Source organism: Hevea brasiliensis, chromosome 4, assembly GCF_030052815.1.
Source record: "Hevea brasiliensis isolate MT/VB/25A 57/8 chromosome 4, ASM3005281v1, whole genome shotgun sequence".
NCBI classification, from domain to species: Eukaryota; Viridiplantae; Streptophyta; class Magnoliopsida; order Malpighiales; family Euphorbiaceae; genus Hevea; species Hevea brasiliensis.
The window spans coordinates 10,948,192-10,957,217 of record NC_079496.1 but is presented as its reverse complement, the minus strand read 5'-3'; the positions used below and the strand labels follow the sequence as shown (position 1 = coordinate 10,957,217).

General features: G+C 30.6%; 1 non-coding gene across 1 annotated transcript; it reads right to left on the bottom strand.

Moving 5' to 3' along the window:
• Nucleotides 1-5,902: 5,902 nt before the first annotated feature.
• LOC131179820 (small nucleolar RNA R71) lies at nucleotides 5,903-6,009 on the bottom strand. The gene has a single exon (XR_009148706.1). It is a non-coding gene; the product is annotated as a small nucleolar RNA R71 (small nucleolar RNA).
• Between the last annotated feature and the right edge of the window lie 3,017 nt (nucleotides 6,010-9,026).

The following is a 9,026-nucleotide window of genomic DNA, read 5'->3' as shown; positions in this document are numbered from 1 at the left end:
TAATTTGTCACTCTAATATTTATTAGATTGAGCATTTGGGTATGTTAATTTATTTAATTTTTACACTTTTAAATTTTGATTTGAAATATTTAATATATATTTAATTTATTTTTTTTATTAATATGATATTTAATTTTTTTTCAAAAATTAATAATTTTAAAATTATAATGCATAATATTAAGTTAATATTAAGTTTAGATTTTCTGATATTAGTTTTTGCCCTACTAATTGCTAGCTATCAAATAATTTTAGCACTTATAAATTAATTTTAAAGTTTCAATTTTAATTATTAAATATTAAATTAATAATTTTAACTTTGCTGCTTATGTCTAGAAAAAAGGATGAAACATTTGCTTCTCCAAGGTTGAAAGAGACGACTTGAATTGCTAATCTCTTAACCATAAACTTATGTGGTTATCAATTGAAATGCTTTCATTTTCACTTTTTTTTGTGCATTCACGCTGCAGACATGCTCACCGTTCAGTTAATTTCATTGGAATAAAATCAATCTATTTTTACTTTAAAATTAAGTTAAAATCGATTAAAATTAATTTAATTAAAATTATTTCATGTATTAAAAAATTAAAAATTTTATTTATTCAAAATTTAATAAAATTAAAATTAGAAGGGCCTGCAATCCAATCATAATCAGAGTAATAGCCATATCTAAAGAAAATAACCCACTAGTTTGATTTATATAAATATATCTCATATTTTATTTTTTTACTAAGAGACTATAATGATTATTTATAATAATTATTTTTATTTTAAAATTAAACATGATGAACATATAATTGTATTTATTTTATATATAATCGTCAAAATAAAGAAAAAAAAAAGAAAAATTAAAATTTATGAATTTATAAATTAATTATATATTTCAGTCATATAACTCTAGGTATTATAACTTTGCAAGATAATGCACATGAAAGGTGTACAATTGGTGTTAAAAAAAAAAAAAAACTTTTTGTTTACCCACATTGTACATGAAGCTAATGATGATTGTTAGAAGAAACAAGAATTGGACATATGGGTTTGATGGTAATCTGGTTGAAGGCAACTAAACCAAGTATGAACCACCAAAATGCACAAAATTACAAAAGCAAGATAGAAATAATGGGCAATGGGCTAGCTACTAGTTAACAATGTATGCTTGATTTGTCCAATTCATTGAACAATAATAGTATTGCATGATCAATTATGAATGTGGGGTATAAGCAATAAATGGAAGGTCCCAAAATAACAACAACTACACATTTTGAAAGATAGAAAATCAAAAATATCATTTTCAGAACATAAAAAATGTCTGAAGCTAGATGACATTAATAATGGCAAGACATGACAATTAGCCCTTGAAGAAAGGGTTAGAATTAGGTCCTGCCATTTTGTAGTTAACATTTATTATGTCCTGATGTAAGTGTAACTATATGGAAGGGAAACCATTCTAAGCCAGAAACCCTAAACACCCTTCATATCAGGGTTTCAATTTAGTCCTATCACTTTGTTGTATGCATATTAATTGATTATTAATTACTATTATTCCCAACTCTTTGTATAGATAACAGGTTCTGGAAACTTAATTTGGTAACAGGTTCTGGGAATTGATTGCAAAATCCAGAATTGAATAGCCAATTTTATCTATATCATGTTCAAATTGTATGTGTCCACAGGATCTTATGCAAGTTGGAGATTGAATTGATAAATGTATACATCAAACTGACCTCATCAATTGCTTTAAGGCATCAATTGCTTTAGCTAGAAACTTTCAAGCAATTGTTTTGCTCAAGAAAGTGCTTGCTTAATGGACAGGTATAGGCTTGTAATGTTATCCTCAAACTAAATGGTCTCATCAATGTGATACATATATATTATGTGTATTGGTTTAGTGGTTGAAAGGGTATCATTCACTTGATAGAGTTAACTTTGAAACTCTACTTCTCTAATCTCCTATTAAAAAAAAATACATATTATGCAATCAAGTATCAAATTTTCAACCATTATAAAATAAATATTTAATTATTAATTTATATTATAAAATAATAAATGAATTTTAATTCATAACTAAATTGAATAATTATCAAATATTTAACATAATTATGAAATTATAGTTGAAAGACATTTTTGTTTTTTTTCTAAATCTTCACCGCCCATGTTCTTTTGTCATTATAAAAGTCATAAAATATCTATTTCATAATATGAAAAAAACGTATATTATAATATAATAAACACATTAATTGCATGTGGTTTGAAAATTGTTACAAAATTTTGGTGCCAATTGTGGCTTTTTTTACTGGAAAGTGACCTTGACAATGCCAAGACTCAATAAAGGTTAAAGGTCCCCTTCTACTCCTCGTCGTGGCTAAAATGATTCAATTCGAAGTGCAATAATACTTATTTACTAATAATTACCATAATTTGGCGTCATTCCTTTTCAACAAGAAAGAGGATCAAAATGCATCTAATAGAACCTCCTAAAATATCTTCTAATCACCCACCAAAATATTTCCAATCACTAAATTATGAAGAGGCTGGTGGCAATGTTGATGGATTGTGACTGGCAGTAAGTGGAGGCAATGTCGGCGGCTCCAGTAGCACCCTCCGGTGGTAGGGGCGGCTGACGTATTAGATTCTGATTTTTTCCATACCATTGGTGTTGTTTTAGGTATCAAGCATTTGTATATATAACGATTGCATTTTGATTATTGGTTATGATATAAATTATATGAAACCCTCAATGATTAATGGCACAACAGAACTATTGAGCATACATCCATTGTATTTTAAAAAATTTTTATTTGATGGGTTGGGAATGTGACCCTATATGGAATATTTTGTCCATGATAGTAATAAGTTATTTTTCCTTGACGTCACCTTAGAATTGGTAATTTTTAACATGACCTGATTACATGACACAACTCGAAATGTAGTTAAACGGATTTGAGTTTAACTTAAATAGGTTCAATTATAAATGAATTAATCCATTTATGACATGCTAAAAATGGAAATTTAATCGGATTGGCCCATTTAACTCAATTAAACACAAAATAACCTGTTTATTTAATCGGGTTAATAAATTAATAGATTAATTTTAACCCATTTATACATGTTATAACCCATGTTATTTACATATTAAAACTATATAATTTTATTTATAGAGCACAGATATAAAGAGCTAAACTTAAATCTAAATTACCTCATATTCAATATTCTAATTTCATCAACAATTTTATATAAAACAATGATGTTGTGAAACTCATATTCATAACTTGAACATTTACTGTGTCCATGTAATTTTACTTAACCTTGTTATTTGGATATTTTATATTTGTATGCTATTTGAATAGTTGGTCGACCTTTAGATAATTGAATATTTAGATGTTTGTATATTAAGATGATTTTTGAATATTTAGATGATATTTATATATTTTGATGATGTTTCTTAATATGTGTTTTAGTATGTTAAATAGGTTAAACATGCCACATGGATTAAACATGTCTGAGATTTATAATAACCTATTTATTTAAATGGGTTAAACATGCCATGTGGTATCACATAAAATGTTAATGTCCTATTTATTTAAACGGATTATATGAGTCTAATAAACTCATTTGATATAGGTATTTTAGGATAGTTTTACATTCATTTTGCCCTTTTTAGTTTAGTAATTTTATGCTTTTAGTGCTTATTTTAGTTAATTTGTTAATTTTAGTTTAATTATATTTGATTTTTGGAATTTTAATGTTTTTTATAGGTTTTAATAAGGTTTAAAGACAAAAAGGTCTATATAGAAGAAATTCAAAGTGATTTGGAAGCTTAAAGTAGTGTGAAAAATGAAGAAATTTTGCCTAAAGAAGAAGACCAGCTGAGATTTTCAAGGGCTTCAACATGCCTCGTATTGAAGGTCGTGTGAAGAAAAGAGTCAACCAGCAGGAATCCACATGAGGCATGTAGATTCAACACTGAGTCGTATAGATAGAGATTTTGGAACAAAGCACGTCGAAAGTTTCAGGGACTTCAACATGCCCGGTGTAGCTGGTCGTGCAAAATCTAAAAGCTCCTCCTCCGAATCAACATGAGGCATGTGGAAAATAACTTAAGTCAACATGAGGCATGTAGGATAGCGCTAGCAAATTTGCTGATGTGAAAAAATTTTCTCTTTTCACACATTTTACACTTTTTGTCTTTATCCCTTTAGATACTATTTTTAGGGTAAACCTTGAGGAGATATATAAACATCATATTCTTATTTTTACAAAAGGGAGAAAGAGAGAGAAAAAAAAATCAAAAGAGGAAGGAAAGAAGGAATCACACCATTTTTGGAGGAAGAACACCTGCAGAGTGACGTTTCCAGCTTCCATTTTCAGAGATTTAGATTCTCTTCTTCTGGGTTCTTTTATTTTTAATTTTATTTTCATATTTTCTTGCTCTATTTCATATTTTCTACTTGTAAATATAAGTATGAGTGAGTAGATATTTAGGATTTCAGAGTTTTGTGTAATGATTTAAGTTTGATTTGTAGATTTAGACTGGTTTTAATAAGATTTTAGTATATATAAGTTTTGATTCTTATCTTGTGTGCTTATTTACATATCCATTGCTGGTACCCTTTGAGTTTTGTTCTTACTCTTAAATTGAAGGACTGAGAAATGAAAATCTATTATAGATAATCAAGATAATGAACTTAATCATCTAGTGTTAGAAATAAACTAATGGGTTAAAAGGAATTTCAAGTTGATTAAAGTGCTTAAAGGGTTTTGGGTAATTAAACATCGCATGAGAATGGGGTTTAGTTTCTTTTAAAACACTCTTTAGTTTGTTTGAAAGAGAAATTAAAGGAAATCAGAATCAACTTCCTTCAAACTTGTATTTCTCTTAATCTTGATTTTGCCTATCCAAATCCCAATGAAATTTACTTCGTGAACCTCAATTCTAAAATTAATTTTTACTATTAATTAATTAAATCTTTTATCATTTGCTGAAATTTTAGTAAATTAGTTTAGTGCTTAGAAATTTAATTACTTATTTTATTATAATTTCCTTACTTTCCCAATTTATTTTGCTGCATCTCTTACTTTACTTTTGGTACATATTATCGATAGCCCAAATAATCGTGACTTTTATAATTTTGTACTCAAATAATAAATCTCTGTGGGACGATATCTTTTCTTTACTACTTGAATAACCCGTATACTTGTAGAGTACACATCAAGTTTTTGGCACCATTGCCAGGGATTTGTATTTGTTTGATATTAGACGATTGATTGTTTGATTAATTTGGGCACTATATTTTTTATTTTAATTTCTTTTCTTTATTATTTTACTTTGAGATTTTCTTGTTTTGATTTTTCAGGTACATATCTTTTATATGAGAAGGACAAAAAGTGCAGAAATTAATTTAATTTTTGATCCTGAGATCGAAAAGACAGCTAAAGCTTTAAGAGCAGAGTCTAAAAGAAGAAAAGCTGAACTCAAAATTCAATGACAACAAGAGCAACAATAAGAGCAACAAGTGATAAAAGCTATGGCAAACAACAACAACAGATCAATTAAGGATTATGCTTTCCCTAGTTTTGAAGATTTTAGACCAAGTATTACAAGGCCTAGAGTGGAAGCAAACAACTTTGAGTTGAAGCCCTCACTTTGTCAAATGGTTCAACAATCACAGTTTGGGGGAGGTCCTACTGAGAGTCCACATGTGCACCTTGCACATTTTCTTGAGATTAGTGACATGCTGAAGATAAATGGAGTGTCAGATGATGCCATCCGACTGAGATTATTTCCTTTTTCTTTGAAGGATCGCGCTAGGGAGTGGTTGCATTCATTACCTCGGGTTCAATAACTACTTGAGATGAGTTGTCACAAGCTTTCTTGGCTAAATACTTTCCTCCTAGCAAGACTGCAAAATTGAGAAATGAATTAACTTCTTTCATAACAAGGGATGATGAGAGTCTCTATGAAGCTTGGGAGAGATACAAGGATCTTCAAAGGAGATGTCCACATCATGGAGTCCCTAAATGGATGCTAGTTCAACATTTCTACGATGGTGTTTCTCCAGCAATTAGAAGTATAATTGATGCATCTTCAAGAAGGGATCTTATGGAGAAGTTAGAAGATGAAGCTTATTCAGCATTGAATAAAATTGCTCACAATAATTATCAATGGAGCTGTGTAAGAAATGAAATGAAGAAGACATCAGTTGGTGTATATGAGTGAGATGCCATGAGTATGTTCAATGCCAAATTTGATGCTTTGACGAGAAAAATAGATAAGTTAAGCATGAAGGTTGATTCTTAATTTAGAGGATCTAGTCACGTAAAAGATGTTGGTGCAAGAAATATGCATTGTATCAATGATTTTCCTTCTTATGGGCAAGAATTTGGAAATAAACAAGTTGATTTTATTAGGAATTACAATAAAAAACCAGTTGGTAATCCATTTTCGGCTACATATAATCCAGCATAGAGAAATCACTCAAACTTTTCTTGGAGAGGTCGACAAGGACAGTAGCAACAGAATTATTAATAACCTCCTAATTTCTAGTAACAACATCAAAATTTTCAGCAAAACAGAGTACCACTTGGATTTCCACAACAAAGGAATCAAAATACACCTGTTCCATAACCACCAGTTCAGTCTTCAGACCAAGATTTAATTTTGAAGTCTACGATGGAGAATTTCTTAACTGCTCAACAAAAACAAGGAGAAATGATTCAATAATTAACTTCAAGGATAGACCAGCTTACCACTCATAACAGGATGTTGGAAAACCAAATAGCTCAACAAGCAAGTTCTTCTAGCAAAGCACAAGGAAAACTTCCAAGTCAACTAGAGAATCCTATAGAACATTGCAAGGCAGTGATCCTAAGAAGTGAGAAAATTTTGGGAGATGAAAAGAAAGATGAGGTAGAAGAGGAAAAGAAGAAAGAAGATGAAAACAAGAATGAATCTACTTCAAATCATGATGAAGTTAATGAGGAAGCAAACAAAAAGAAGGGAATTGAAAAAGAAAAAGAGGAAAAGTATGTGCCTCCACTACCATACAAGCCACCATTGCCATATCCTCAGAAGTTTCAGAAAGCAAAGCTAGATAAGCAGTTCAAGAAATTTTTGAAAGTTTTGAAGAAATTATATATCAACATTCCATTTACAGATGCAATTTCTCAAATGCCCTCATATGCTAAGTTCCTGAAAGAAATTTTGTCAAATAAGAGGAGACTAGAAGATTATGAAACTATGGCATTAACAGAGGAGTGTAATGCTCTCTTGCAAAATAAGCTCCCACTGAAATTAAAGGATCCAGGAAGTTTCTCTATTCCTTGTCATATTGGGGACACTAGTATTGATAAAGCATTGTGTGATTTTTGAGATAGTGGAAGTTTGATGCCACTCTCTATTTGTGAAAAGTTGAAGGTTAGAGAATTGAAGCCAACAACCATTTCTTTGCAACTAGCTGATAGATCTATCAAATATCCAGTAGGAATTTTGGAGAATGTACCCTTAAAAGTTGGGAAATTTTTTATTCCTGTGGATTTTGTGGTTCTTGAAATTGAAGAGGATATTCACATACCTATCATTTTAGGAAGGCCATTTTTAGTCACAACAGGGGCTATAATTGATGTGAAGAATGATAGATTGACATTAAAAGTTGGAGAAGAGGAGGTGGAATTTAATTTGAATCAAGCTTTGAAGAAACATCATAAAGTTGACCCTTGTTTAAGTGTGGATGTTATTGTTGAGATTGTGGAAGAAGAATTTAGGAAAAGATATCCTGAGGACCCTTTAGAGAATTATTTGGTACATAGTAGAACAACAAAGGATGAAAATCCTGAAGTTACAGCTTTTGCTCAAATTTTGGAAGCTACTCAAGAAGTTGTAGGAGATCAAGTTTTGCAAGTTGAAGAGTTAAAACATAAAGTTGCACAACCACCTTTGCTAGATGAGAAGGAAGCACCACAGGTAGACCTCAAACCACTTCCATCTACATTAAGGTATGCTTTTCTTGGACCTAATTCAACTTATCCGGTCATTATTAGTGCAAGTTTGAGTGATGTACAAGTTGAAAAATTGTCGAGAGAGTTAAGAGCACATAGGAAAGTTATTGGTTACACCATTGATGATATCAAGGATATAAACTCTACCTTGTGCATGCATAGGATTCTTTTAAAGGATCATTTTAAAGCCATCATAGAACATCAAAGAAGGTTGAATCCTAATATGAAAGAGGTGGTGAAGAAAGAAGTCTTGAAACTGCTTGAAGCTGGGATCATTTATGATAGTAGTTGGGTTAGCCCAGTTCATGTAGTCCCTAAGAAAGGAGGTGTGACCGTTGTGAAAAATGAAAATATTGAGTTGATACCTACTAGAATTGTCACAGGATGGAGGATGTGCACAGATTACAGGAAGCTTAATAGTGCCACTAGGAAAGACCATTTTTCCTTACCTTTTATTGATAAAATATTAGAGAGGTTAGCAAAACATTCATATTTTTGTTATTTGGATGGGTATCCTGGTTTTTTTCAAATCCCAATACATCCTAGTGATCAAGAGAAAACCACATTCACATGTCCATATGGCATGTTTGCATATAGAAGAATGCATTTTGGCTTATGTAATGCACCAGCTACTTTTCAGCAGTGTATGATGGCCATTTTTTCTAATTTTATTGAGGAAATTATGAAAGTTTTCATGGATGTTTTTTTTATATATGATTTTTCTTTTGATAATTGTCTATCTAACCTCTCTAAAGTGCTTAAAAGATGTAAAGAAACAGATTTGGTACTAAATTGGGAGAAATGTCATTTTATGGTGCAAAAAGGCATTGTTCTTGGACATTTGGTATCACATAGAGGAATTGAAGTGGACAAGGCCAAAGTAGAAGTGATTGAGAAGATGCCTCCACCAACTTCTACAACTTCAGTGAAGTGAATTAGAAGTTTTCTTGGGCATGCTAGTTTCTACAGGCGATTTATAAAGGATTTTTCAAAAATTGCTAAACCTCTCACAAATTTGTTAAATCATGATGTTC